Source organism: Astyanax mexicanus, unplaced genomic scaffold (assembly GCF_023375975.1).
Source record: "Astyanax mexicanus isolate ESR-SI-001 unplaced genomic scaffold, AstMex3_surface scaffold_69, whole genome shotgun sequence".
In the NCBI taxonomy this organism is placed as follows: Eukaryota; Metazoa; Chordata; class Actinopteri; order Characiformes; family Acestrorhamphidae; genus Astyanax; species Astyanax mexicanus.
The window spans coordinates 46,531-60,879 of record NW_026040079.1 but is presented as its reverse complement, the minus strand read 5'-3'; the positions used below and the strand labels follow the sequence as shown (position 1 = coordinate 60,879).

General features: G+C 39.6%; 2 protein-coding genes across 4 annotated transcripts in view; both read right to left on the bottom strand.

Annotated features, from left to right (window-relative positions):
• Positions 1–14,349, bottom strand: part of LOC125798651 (histone H4) — a 69,398-nt gene that overhangs the window by 17,139 nt on the left and 37,910 nt on the right. The window lies entirely within an intron of this gene.
• The window catches only part of LOC125798650 (histone H4), a 53,450-nt gene that overhangs the window by 1,191 nt on the left and 37,910 nt on the right, over positions 1–14,349 (bottom strand). The gene's annotated exons all lie outside the window — the stretch shown is intronic.

Below are 14,349 nucleotides of genomic sequence, written 5' to 3'. Positions count from 1 at the left end.
ATAAGAAATGAACACTACTACACAACCATATGTGGCCCTCAAAATCCAAAATCATGTAAACAAATAAAACATTACAAAAGCAGGTAGAAAGATTTGTATTCTCACTCACTCATTTACAAATCTCTGCAGTGTACTCCTTAAACCTATTTCAATGTTACATGGAGATAGCATTAAAGAAATGTATACATATATTTAGTATGTTTTGTCAATCAAAAATACTAGGGCGGAATGAATCATGTTTTGGGTTCTAACATAGGAGCTGTGTATAATCTTTTCTTTTTCATTTTTCTATTTCTTTTTTGGTTTATATATATATATATATATATTTATATTTATATATATATAGATTATTTTAGGTATATACATTTTATTAGAGTTATTCTTGTTATGTTTTTTTTTGGTTTATGTTTCGTATTGTCCCTTCAAATTTCCTACAACAAAAAATAACACGGCAAAAAATCCTGCTTTAACATATTTCAGGCTTAGTGGATCATCAGTGGGCAACATTTGCAAATGGAAGGGGGCAAGATCCTCTGCTCTTTATTATAAAGTTGTAGCCATATATGCGGATCGTGTTAAACAACTGAAAAAGGAATCTCATTCTATTATCTTTATATGATAATATATAAAAGACAAATGCCCTAATCAAATTGTGATGAAAAGTACACATTTGTAGGCCATCTCTTGAAATAAACTATGGGTCAGAAACCTGTCGTAATGTAACACAATAAGCTCTAAATCACAGAGTGTTGGAACAGTCGAAGAAATAACCATAATAATAATAATATTTATTAGTAGTAGTAGTAGTAGTAGTAGTAGTGAGTAAGTATGTTTCTCAGAGACAGCCTGTCTTCTCATGGATAATAATCTGCCGTGTGAAATCCAAAATGTGGAACACACGAAGCACGATTACTGTGTCTCATGCATGTTTGATCAAATATAAGCTATTTGTTAAAGTGTATTCGCCAAACTAAGTGTACTCAATTACGGAGTTCACTAAACGTCTACTAATGCGTACCTCTAAAGTACTTCATAAATTGTGCTGGGAGTAGCAAATACATTACAACTCAAATTAAATAGTTGTTAATATTTGAATTTCAATCCGTCATTCCCTCTCAGACCCGAGCCATTTCGCTCACTTCGCTACACATAAAATATTGCAGTTAAAAACTCTCTTGATCCATGTGAACTAACACAATTAGACAACCATATGTGGCCCTCGTAATCCAAAATCATGCAAACAAATAAAATTTCAAAACAGGTCAAAAGATTTGTATTCTCACTCACTCATTCATAAATCTCTGCAGTGTATTCCTTCGACCAGCAGATGGACTCCAAGCTCCACCAAAAAACATCTCCCTTAGAACTGTCTGTCAAACCACACACAAACAAAGACAAAACAACAATTTACAAGATCAGTACATTAAACATATGTCAATGTTACATGGAGATAGCATTACATAAAATTATTAATACATTTATTATGTTTAAAATGTCTTAATATTAATATCTTTTCATGCATACAAAATAAATGCTGGGACACGTTGAAGGAAGTGGTTGGAAAAGAGAAAAAAGGTAAACATCAATTATTGCATATTATGGATATACACAAGCTCACTCTCACACACACATCCACACACATATAATAATAAATACATGAACATACATATAATTACATATCATTTCACATATATCTTTTGGTTTCTTTTTCTATGTCTTATGTGTTTTATATATATATTATTTTAGGTATATATATTATATTATATTTATTTGTGTTAGTTTCATTTGTTTTCTGTTTCATTTTGTCCCTTCAAATGTACCCAAACAAAAAAGAAATAATACAACAAATGAAATGCCTTAACATATGTACTGCTTAGTGGATCACCAGTGGGCAACTTTTGCAAATGGAAGGGGGGGAAAAACATCTTGCAAGATACAACAACAACAACTACCATAATAATAATAATAATAATAATAATAATAATAATAATAATAATAATAATTATTATTATTATTATTATAATTATTATTATTATGATTATTATTATTATTAGTAGTAGTAGTAGTAGTGAGTAAGTAGGTTTCTCAGAGAAAGCCTGTCTTCTCATGGACAATAATATGCCTTGTGAAATCCAAATTGTGGAACACACGAAGCACGATTACTGTGTCTCATGTATGTTTTATCAAATAGAAAAGAGTTTTCAAGTGTATTCGTCAAACTAAGTGTACTCAATTACAGAGTTCATTAAACTTCTACTAATGTGTACCTCTAAAGTACTTCAAAAATTGTGCTGGGCTTTGTAAATAATTGACAACTCAAATAAAATATTTGTTATTATTCGAATTCATGTCAATAATTCGCACTATGCCCCAATCCTTTTCACTCACTCTACACATAATATATTTGGTTCAGTGAAAATTTCTCCTGATCCATGTGAAATAACAGTATTAGACCACCATATGTGGCCCCCCTAATCCAAAATCATGTAAACAAATAAAACATTTCAAAACAGGTAAAAAGATTTGCTTTCTCACCCACTCATTCATAATTCTTTGCAGTGTCTGCATTCGACCAGCAGATGGGCTGCAAGCTCCACCAAAAAACAAGATCAGTACATTAAACCTATTTCAACCTTCCATAGAGATAGCATTAAATAAATAAATAACTCATATATAACTATATATATATACACAACAAATTAACATTATTCATGTTATAATTATTATTACACATATTAACACACCTTAAAATACACCTTAACAATTGGACAGAACGCCAATGACATAATTAGTAAAGATTTAATTATTTCTTAGGACTCAAGTCAAGTATACCAATGATGAAATATTTAAATGTGTCCTAAAGACTTGGTTCACTAGTCAGAGAGTAGCGGTTTAAATCTTGCCTTTAACCTTAGCTCCAAAAAATTATTTCATTCTTCTATCCAAAATAGTTAGAAATTAAAAGCACGGCCAAAAAACATGTATTGATTCCACGTTTAGTAACTCTTAACTTGTGTAAGCAATATTTAGCGAGCAGAATTACGCAAAATGGCGGCCATTTAAGGAAAACCAAATATCCACAAACGGTAGATTTTTAGAGAGTGGGGGAATGGACATTGCAGTTAAACTTTGCCCCGTAAAAAGATAATTTAATGCAATTACATTAATAAACTACACATCAAATTCGCTGTACCTCGTGACCTCTGACCTCTGACCTAGAGAAGGGAATGGCCGCCATTTTGTGAACCACGAAAACGTAAACAAACCCGCACGCTAAGCTAAGCTAAGCTATGCTAGCGCCTAGTTACCTATTCGGAAGCCATAGCAACCGCTCATGTAGGCGAGTTTCAACAACACTGTGGCTAAATACACTAATCACAATATAAAATACATACACAGGGGACAGAATGAACACCTACCTGCTAGTTTAGTGCAGTATATTTGGCCAATTTAATGGTACATGCTAATCGCTAATTTAGCTTCACTCACCTAGCTAGCAGCCCAGATAGCCAACAAACTAGCACTCCAGACACTCCACCCGTGGCCGGAGAATATACATATAATATATATCTTTATTATATATATATATATATATATATATATATATATATATATATATATATATATATATATATATATATATATATATATATATATATAGTGTGTGTGTGTGTGTGTAGAGAGAGAGAGAGAGAGAGAGAGACTAAAGTCTTAGTAGTGCCATGTACACGTGTCTAAAAAAATCACCCTATGGTCAAATACCAAAGAAAGTCATAATAATAATAATAAAAAAAATTATAATAAGAATAAGAATATTTATTATTATTATATTTTATTTTTTTGTTTAATTATTAATTTTTTTATTAACGCCATAATATCATTAATTATATTAGTGTTAATGTTGGTAAATTTGATTACGTATAATAAATATTAATAATGCTTTATTAATAAATAGTGAATAATAATTTGTTATTATTAATTATTAGTAGTATCATTCTGATTGTTATTATTATTATTATTATTATTATTATTAGTAGTAGTAGTAGTAGGAGTAGGAGTAGTAGTAGTATTATAAATGTTCATATAAGTAATTTGTATTACTATTAGTAATGGTAATATTAGTCATTTTATTTACTATTAAGAGTTTATTACTCATAATTTATTGTTATTATATGATTGGTGATATTATGTATAATTATTAATTTTATTATTAGTCATTTAGTAATTAACATTATTATGATTATTATTATCATCATCATCATCATCATTACAAGTAGTAGTATTACTATTTTCATTTATTTACATGTATTAAAGGTAATTGTATATTGTCCCAGGAAAATATAGATTGATTAGATTGATTATTACCAATAGTAAGATGAAAAACCAGAGTCAAGCCAATTTGGACCTTTCCACAAAGTTTATCTGTATTACATATAATATTTGCCCTGCAATTAGAGAGAAGATGTAATTTAAGGAATGTGACGTTGCTGCCATCTCCTGGACCCAATAAATAATTCCAAATAAAAAGTTTAAATGGGATATCTACATTTGATTTTTCCTTTATATTTACGAGTCAATGTGGTTTTGGACATAGTCTCATACACAGCCACAAGATATGCTCAAACATTGCAAAGACACATTGCCTCAATATATATGTGTGCGTGTGTTTGCATGAATGTCTAATTTTCTTTCCATAAAAAAAGGAAAAAAACAATAAATATATATGCTCAAGAATTATATAGATATATTCTTGAGCAATGCAATACAGAACTTTAACCACATGGTGGCATCCAAACTCTTAAAACGTGAAGTAGTCAGCTCAACATACACTTATATATACAAAGTGAAGTAAGTCTTATGTTCCATGTCCATATGAAAAGGTACTAAGCCTCATCAATGCAATTGCGCTGTTTAACAACACACACACACAAACACATATATATGTGTATATATGAACAATATATAAAACGTTTCTATATATTTTTTAGATATATATACAGAGAGAGAGAGAGAGAGAGAGAGAGAGAGAGAGAGCTCTTAAAACATGAAAACATGCGTATATAAATATATTGTAAGTCTTATGATACGTCCATAATCTATACATTAAGTAAACCTCACGATATATATATATGTAGCTAGGTATATATTAATATCTAGAGAGAATATGACAATATTACCGAGTATATCAATGTGTGTGTATATATTACATTGCACATGTAACACTGATGGATGCCGCCGTGTAGTGAAACAATGCCTTTTTCAGTAAGAAGAGTTCAATTTATGTCACCACACACACACTTATAACAGAACTCTTGCAACTTATAACAGTGCATGCAATGGTGCAGTTGAACCACACGGTGGCATCCAAGCTCCATCAGTGTTACATGCAGCAGTTCCCTCAGTACTCACGCACACACACATAATATATATATAGATGCCTTTCTCTATTATTTCACCAATAATGTGCTCATAAATCTTGTGCTTGTGTGTTTCTATGTATTTAGCCATTGCAGTAAGCTCTAGTAATTGCTGGCTATTAAAAAGGCGCGAAATATTGATAAAATGTACGTTATGTTAAATGTATACATTGTTTTGAGTACACTTAGTACTACTTTTTCATACAACATTCATATATATATATATATGAATGTTGTATGAAAAAGTAGTACTAAGTGTACTCAAAACAATGTATAAATTATATATATTATATGCATGTGTGTATGTATACATACATATATATAATATATGTATGTATACATACATATATATTATATATATATGTATACATACATATATATATTATATATATATATATATATATATACACATATATATACATACATACACACACGCATATAATATAATATATATAATACACAGAATATAATATATACATATATATACATATATATATATATATATATATATATATATATATATATATATATATACATATATATATATATATATATTATATATGAATGTTGTATGCAAAAGTAGTACTAAGTGTACTCAAAACAATGTATAATTTTATATAATAAATATAATATATATAAATGCATATAAAACGCATGTAGAAAAACAACTCTTTTGGCACAGACACAGGTAGGTGGCTCTTAAAAGAGCCGTTGGGTATTAAGGGAAAACGTCAAAGCGCTCCGTTTAAGCGCGCTCTCCGCGGATACGGCGGGCCAGCTGGATGTCCTTAGGCATAATGGTGACTCTCTTGGCGTGGATGGCGCACAGGTTAGTGTCTTCAAACAGACCCACCAAGTACGCCTCGCTTGCCTCCTGCAGAGCCATGACGGCGGAGCTCTGGAAGCGCAGATCGGTCTTGAAGTCCTGAGCGATCTCACGCACCAGGCGCTGGAAGGGCAGCTTGCGGATCAACAGCTCAGTGGATTTCTGGTAGCGACGGATCTCTCTCAGAGCGACGGTGCCGGGCCTGTAACGGTGAGGCTTCTTCACGCCGCCGGTAGCCGGGGCGCTCTTGCGGGCTGCCTTGGTGGCCAGCTGCTTCCTCGGGGCCTTGCCACCGGTGGACTTGCGGGCGGTCTGCTTCGTTCTTGCCATGGCGCTGAACTCTTGAAAGAGAATAACGCTCCCTCGCCTCCTCACGGCCCTTTTAAGCTTTAGAGCCGCTCGTCGCCGATTGGACGTGTCGGAGCTGCCAGCGTCTGATAGGGCGTCTTCAAAATCGAGCTTGCGCGCTATTGGCCGTCATTCCGAACCGCAAAATACTGCTGTTAGAACACAGTGGCGGCTTACTGCTGTCCAGCCTGGTTTTATGTACACTAAACGCAATGCAGGTTGATCGCTCTCATTTGTTTATTCAACAATACTTATCTCCGCACACACGAACATAATACCCACCCGTGTGTATATATCTAGGTATTTTCAGCTTGTAAATATTTATCTTGTCAATTGTTTTAGTGCTTTTACTCATTGATCAAAAGCATAATAGTGTGTGCATGTATGTGTATATCTATATATATCTATATATATCTATATCTATATATATATCTATATATATATATATCTATATCCATATCTATATATATATATAAATATAGACACACATCGCGTTATATATACTATTTTCATTTTAGTTTATTCCTTTATCACGTAACGTGATAAAGGAATTCATAGAATATGCACTACACGTATTTTGCGTGTATTACATGTACTGCGTGTTGTGTTACTGGTGAGGAAACGTAGCACTTTTTGAGTAGAGTTGGGTGGCTCTTAAAAGAGCCTTTGGGTATGGACAAAGAAGCGGAGATTTACTTGGCCTTGACCGCCTTCTCGGTCTTCTTGGGGAGAAGCACAGCCTGAATGTTGGGCAGCACACCACCCTGGGCAATGGTAACTCCTCCGAGCAGTTTGTTCAACTCCTCGTCGTTGCGAACAGCCAGCTGCAGATGACGGGGGATGATACGAGTCTTCTTGTTGTCGCGGGCGGCGTTGCCGGCCAACTCGAGAATCTCAGCGGTAAGATACTCCAGCACGGCGGCAAGGTAGACGGGGGCACCGGCGCCAACACGCTCTGCGTAGTTTCCTTTGCGCAGGAGCCTGTGCACACGGCCCACGGGGAACTGCAGCCCAGCGCGGGAAGAGCGAGTCTTGGCCTTGGCCCTAGCCTTGCCGCCGGTTTTGCCTCTTCCGCTCATGATGCAGGTCAGATGTGTTCGCTGAACAAAGCTGAAATAAAGCGAGAAGGCTCCCGGGCGCTGTTGATAAAGCAAAAGCGCCTACGTTCCTATTGGCTGCAAGCTTCGCGCAGCAACAGCCAATAGCGTCCCCGCCGTCGAACTCTAGCGGCCGCTCCCCCCTCCTCCTCGTGCAGCCTCCTCCCCCCTCCTCCTCGTGCAGTGTAAACGCTTGGCGCTGAGACAGCCAATCGCGTGTCCGCCGTCCAACGCCAGCGCCCGCCCTCCGCTGCTCGCTTTGGGCCCCCACCTCCCCCTCCTCCTCGTGCTGCCTGCTTTGTGTGTGTGTGAGACAGAGACCTACTGCTGCAGACAGAGACTTATGCCTTCCCGCTCAAATAAATCTAAAGTTGTAAACGAAAAGAAATAACCTAATAAACAAACTAATGAAACGAATACCTACAGTGGCTGTGGTTGTGCTATGACAGCTACTTATATGGGAGCCGTATTTGTATGTTAAAATGATGATCATACAACGATAAATAGTGTCATACGCCATACACATTAGACACTGTTATATGCTTTGAATACATATATGTACGTGTTTATAGCAAAGGAAGCTCTTTGAAACGAAACTGTGGGTGGCTCTTAAAAGAGCCGTTGTTAGAGAGGAACAAAACATGAAGGTAAACGGCACCGTTTACTTCTTCTTGGGGGCAGCCTTCTTGGGCTTCGCCGCCTTGGGCTTGGCCGCTTTGGGCTTGACAGCCTTGGCTTTCTTTGGGCTCTTGGTGGCTTTCTTGGGAGCCGCCGGCTTCTTCGCCTTCTTGGGGCTCTTGGTTGCCTTCTTCGCAGCCGCTGCGGGTTTCTTGGCCTTTTTGGGAGACTTCTTGGCCGCGGCGGGCTTCTTCGCCGCTACCTTCTTGGGCTTTTTCGCGGCAGCCGGTTTCTTGGCGGCGGGCTTCTTGGCTTTAGGAGCAGCCTTCTTGGCCGGCTTCTTCTTGGCCTCGGCCTGCTTCTTGTTGAGCTTGAAAGAGCCCGACGCGCCGGTGCCTTTGGTCTGCACCAGAGTGCCCTTGGTGACGAGGCTCTTGACGGCGATCTTAACGCGAGAGTTGTTCTTCTCCACGTCGTAGCCGCCGGCAGCCAGGGCTTTCTTCAGGGCGGCGAGGGACACGCCGCTCCTCTCCTTGGATGCCGAGACGGCCTTGACGATAAGCTCGCCGACGCTGGGGCCGGCCTTCTTGGGGCGGGCGGCCGCCTTCTTCTTGGGGGCCTTGGCGGGCGCCGAGGCGGCTGGGGCGGGAGCGACTTCTGCCATCGTTCTGCTTTGCTGCGTGCTGGAGCGAGCACTGTGTGTCTGCTGCTGTAGCGTTCTGTGGAACCTCCCTCAGCGGCGAGGGGGGCGGCCCTTAAGCGCCGCATGAGAACGTTGTAGACTCAACCCGGCCGGTGCTGTGCAGCCGTGGCGCAGCTGCAGGCTCGCGTTGTGTTTTCTCGCCGCGTTTCTCGCACGAAATCCGCGCGCGTGGCCAACCTGGCGAGCGTTAAAGCACTCTCCCGCCTCCGAGAGGCCCCCTCGCGTGTCGTGAAGGCGGAAAGGGCGGCGTGCGGACGGCGCCTTTCTCGCGGCGCTCCTCGAAGCGCGCCGAGCCGGCCGCGCTCCGAACGGGCAACGGCGCATTTGGCGTGCTTATCGTGTAATAATGTCGTGAAAGGGTATCGCGAGCGGGGCGAACGGCGTGGGTGTCGTCGGAGGAGAGTGTGGGCGAGAGCGTGTCGGGTGTGTGAGGCGCGTGTGCGTAGTTTAGCTGGTGTTGCGGGGCGCCCTTGTGGAGTGCGTAAAGCACAGTGCGCGCGCGGTGTGTTGCGCGAATGGACGACTCCCGCAGTCGACTCCCACGCGTCTTTGTCGCCGCCTGGTCTTCGTCGCCGGCGCCCCGCACTCGGATCGGCGCTCCTCGTGGAGCGCTCGGCTCTTGTGGGTCCCGGGCTCCGGGCGCGGCTCGTTAGGCGCACCTGAATCGACTCGGCGCTCCGGTAACGAGCCCTAATTCCCCCAAACACCGGCCCTCCACCAGCCCTAAGACCCCCCAACCCTAATTTATTCTAACTCTAAACCTCCTAACCCTAACATATTCTAACCCTAAGCCCCTCAACCCTAATATATTCTAACCCTAAGCACCATAACCCTAATATATTCTAACCCTAAGCACCCTAACCCTAATATATTCTAACCCTAACATATTCTAACCCTAAGCCCCCTAACCCTAACATATTCTAACCCAAAGCCCCCTAACCCTAACATATTCTAACCCTAAGCCCCCTAACCCTAACATATTCTAACCCTAAGCCCCTCAACCCTAATATATTCTAACCCTAAGCCCCTCAACCCTAATATATTCTAACCCTAAGCACCCTAACCCTAATATATTCTAACCCTAACATATTCTAACCCTAAGCCCCCTAACCCTAACATATTCTAACCCTAAGCCCCCTAACCCTAACATATTCTAACCCTAAGCCCCCTAACCCTAATATATTCTAACCCTAAGCCCCATAACCCTAACATATTCTAACCCTAATATATTCTAACCCTAAGCACCATAACCCTAATTTATTATAACCCTAATTTATTACAACCCTAACCCTAATTCATGACAACCCCAACCGCCCAGAACCCTAATACAGAAGAAAAAAATGAGCGTGAGGCCACACTTTTATTGTGGTAACATTTTTAATAGATCCAAATATAGCAGTAGGTAAAGGCCTACATGAACATTCTGTCAATCGGAAGGCTGAGGCCTAGCGGCTAAATTCACACTCCACGAGCGCTGCAATACTGAGGCCTAACTCCTAACTTTACCTGAACACACCGCAGCAGCACTGTAACACTGAGGCCTAGTGCCTACTTTTACCTGCGCGCTCACTCTACCTGCTGTAGAACCTCGTTGCCTAGCTGCGGCTCTTACGCGTACGCATTCCACAAGCACCCGTAGAACTCTGAGGCCTAGCTTCTAAATACACCTGCACACGCTGCAGCAGCACTACATAACTGAGGCCTAACTTATCAAGACACCGAAAAACACTGCAGAAGCACTATATTGCTCAGGCCTAACATATAAATAGACCTAAATACGCTGCAGAAGCACTATATTGCTCAGGGCTAACATCTAAATAGACCTGAAAACACTGCAGAAGCACTATATTACTGAGGCCTAGCTCCTAAATGTACCTGCACACACTGCAGCAGCCCTATGATACTCAGCCCTAACTTATAGTGCTGCTGCAGTGTGTGCAGGTATATTCTACTGAGGCATAACATAGTAAAATGGTGCTCTGCAGTGTTTTTTTTTGGTATTTATATGAGGCCTAGCTCCTAAATGTACCTGCACACACTGAATCAGCACTATAATACTGAGGCCTAACAAATCAATATACCTAAAAACGCTGCAGAAGCACTATATTGCTCAGGCCTAACATATAAACAGACATGAAAACTCTGCAGAACCACTACATAACTGAGGCCTTACTTATCAAGATACCTAAAAACACTGCGGCAGCACTACATAACTGAGCCCTTACTTATCAAAATACCTAAAAAACACTGCGGCAGCACTACATAACTGAGCCCTTACTTATCAAGATACCTAAAAACACTGCAGCAGCACTACATTACTGAGGCCTTACTTATCAAGATACTTAAAAACACTGCAGCAGCACTACATTACTGAGGCCTAGCTCCTAAATGTACCTGCACACACTGCAGCAGCACTATGATACTCAGCCCTAACTTATAGTGCTGCTGCAGTGTGTGCAGGTATATACTACTGAGGCCTAACATATAAATATAACTAAAAAAAAAACACTGCAGCAGCACTATAATACTGAGGCCTAGTGCCTACTTTTACCTGCGCGCTCACTCTACCTGCTGTAGAACCTCGTTGCCTAGCTGCGGCTCTTACGCGTACGCATTCCACAAGCACCCGTAGAACTCTGAGGCCTAGCTTCTAAATACACCTGCACACGCTGCAGCAGCACTACATAACTGAGGCCTAACTTATCAAGACACCGAAAAACACTGCAGAAGCACTATATTGCTCAGGCCTAACATATAAATAGACCTAAATACGCTGCAGAAGCACTATATTGCTCAGGCCTAACATATAAATAGATCTAAATACGCTGCAGAAGCACTATATTACTGAGGCCTAGCTCCTAAATGTACCTGCACACACTGCAGCAGCACTATAATACTGAGGCCTAACAAATCAATATACCTAAAAACTCTGCAGAACCACTACATAACTGAGGCCTTACTTATCAAGATACCTAAAAACACTGCAGCAGCACTACATTACTGAGGCCTTACTTATCAAGATACTTAAAAACGCTGCGGCAGCACTACATTACTGAGGCCTAGCTCCTAAATGTACCTGCACACACTGCAGCAGCACTATGATACTCAGCCCTAACTTATAGTGCTGCTGCAGTGTGTGCAGGTATATTCTACTGAGGCATAACATAGTAAAATGGTGCTGCTGCAGTGTTTTTTTTTTGGTATATTTATGAGGCCTAGCTCCTAAATGTACCTGCACACACTGAAGCAGCACTACAATACTGAGGCCTAACAAATCAATATACCTAAAAACGCTGCAGAAGCACTATATTGCTCAGGCCTAACATACAAATAGACACGAAAACTCTGCGGCAGCACTACATAACTGAGGCCTAGCACCTAAATGTACCTGCACACACTGCAGCAGCACTATGATACTCAGCCCTAACTTATAGTGCTGCTGCAGTGTGTGCAGGTATATACTACTGAGGCCTAACATATAAATATAACTAAAAAAACACTGCAGCAGCACCATATTACTGAGGCCTAGCTCCTAAATTAACCTGAACACACTGCAGCAGCACTGTAACACTGAGGCCTAGTGCCTACTTTTACCTGCGCGCTCACTCTACCTGCTGTAGAACCTTGTTGGCTAGCTGCGGCTCTTACACGTACGCATTCCACCAGCACCCGATGAACTGAGGCCTAGCTTCTAAATACACCTGCACACGCTGCAGCAACACTATGACAGACAGGCCTAACGTAGAAATATACCTGCACACACTGAAGCAGCACTATGATACTCAGGCGTAACATAGTAATGTAGTGCTGCTGCAGTGTGTGCAGGTATATTTATGAGACCTAACATATAAATATACCTGAAAATGCTGCAGCAGCACTACATAACTGATGCCTAACTTATCAATATACCTAAAAACACTGCAGAAGCACTATATTACTCAGGCCTAACATATAAATAGACCTAAAAACACTGCAGAAACACTACATAACTGAGGCCTAACTTATCAATATACCTAAAAACACTGCAGAAGCACTATATTACTCAGGCCTAACATATAAATAGACCTAAAAACACTGCAGAAACACTACATAACTGAGGCCTAACTTATCAATATACCTAAACCACCAGCACCTGTAGAACTCTGAGGCCTAGCTGTGTGCAGCAGCATAATAAGCTAAATTTCTACTCCAAACAGTAAGCGTGTTGCTTTACTACCCTGATCTGGTTCTACTTGCTGCCTGTTAAGACAAACATGACGCCAAAATTGGGGTCTCGCTTGCTGACCTGGGAGGGGGCTTATTTATGCCTTTGTAAGACGAAGCACACCTGGCTCTATCGTTCACACGCGGCTCTCGTTAGCAGCATCAGGTGTGGAAGCTCAGATGTTGGACCAACAGTCGTGTAGGGTGTGTTTTGTGTGGCTTACAGCTGATTTTCTGTTTATGGATGCAGAAAAAAGTTTGTAACACCACAAATAGGTTACATTTAACATTAATCATTCATAGCGACATATGATTTCTAATCACATGTTTATATGCAGCTCACTAGGAGCTAGTTTTGGTGTATGTCTAGATTCATTGGCTGTATTTTCTTGAAACAAATTACAACAGAGTTTGTCACAGTATGTGTCATAGGGCAGAGCAGTTACACGCTTATCATTGGGATTGTGTTACTACTAGGTAAGCTCAACTGTTCTTTAATTATAGCACTATAATAATCTAGCACTATAGTAATTATAGCACTTTGCACGTGGCTAATGTGTACATACATATGTGTACTTTGATCTCCTCTAGGCATAGACGTTGTGCAATATGTCACTTCCCCATGAATAGCATAATCTCTTATACACACTTTGTGCTGTACCACCTCTTATGTACTATTTGTGTGATTTATTGACCACCTATGTACTGGTCACTAGTGTCACTAGTCACTGCATAGCCCAGCACATAATGGGGAATCATGCGCCTTCCATTTCTTCTATCTATATATCTATATCTATATCTATATATCTATATCTATATCTCTATATCTATATCTCTATATCTATATCTATATATCTATATCTATATCTATATATATATCTATATATATATATATATATGTATATATATATCTATATATATACATATATATATATATATATATATATATCTCTATATACATATATATATATATATCTCTATATACATATATATATATCTATATACATATCTAATATACATATACATATCTAATATATCATATATATATATATATATATATATATGTTCACAATTTTATTTATTATTTTTATACATATAAATATACACATTCACTACAATACACACACACACACACAC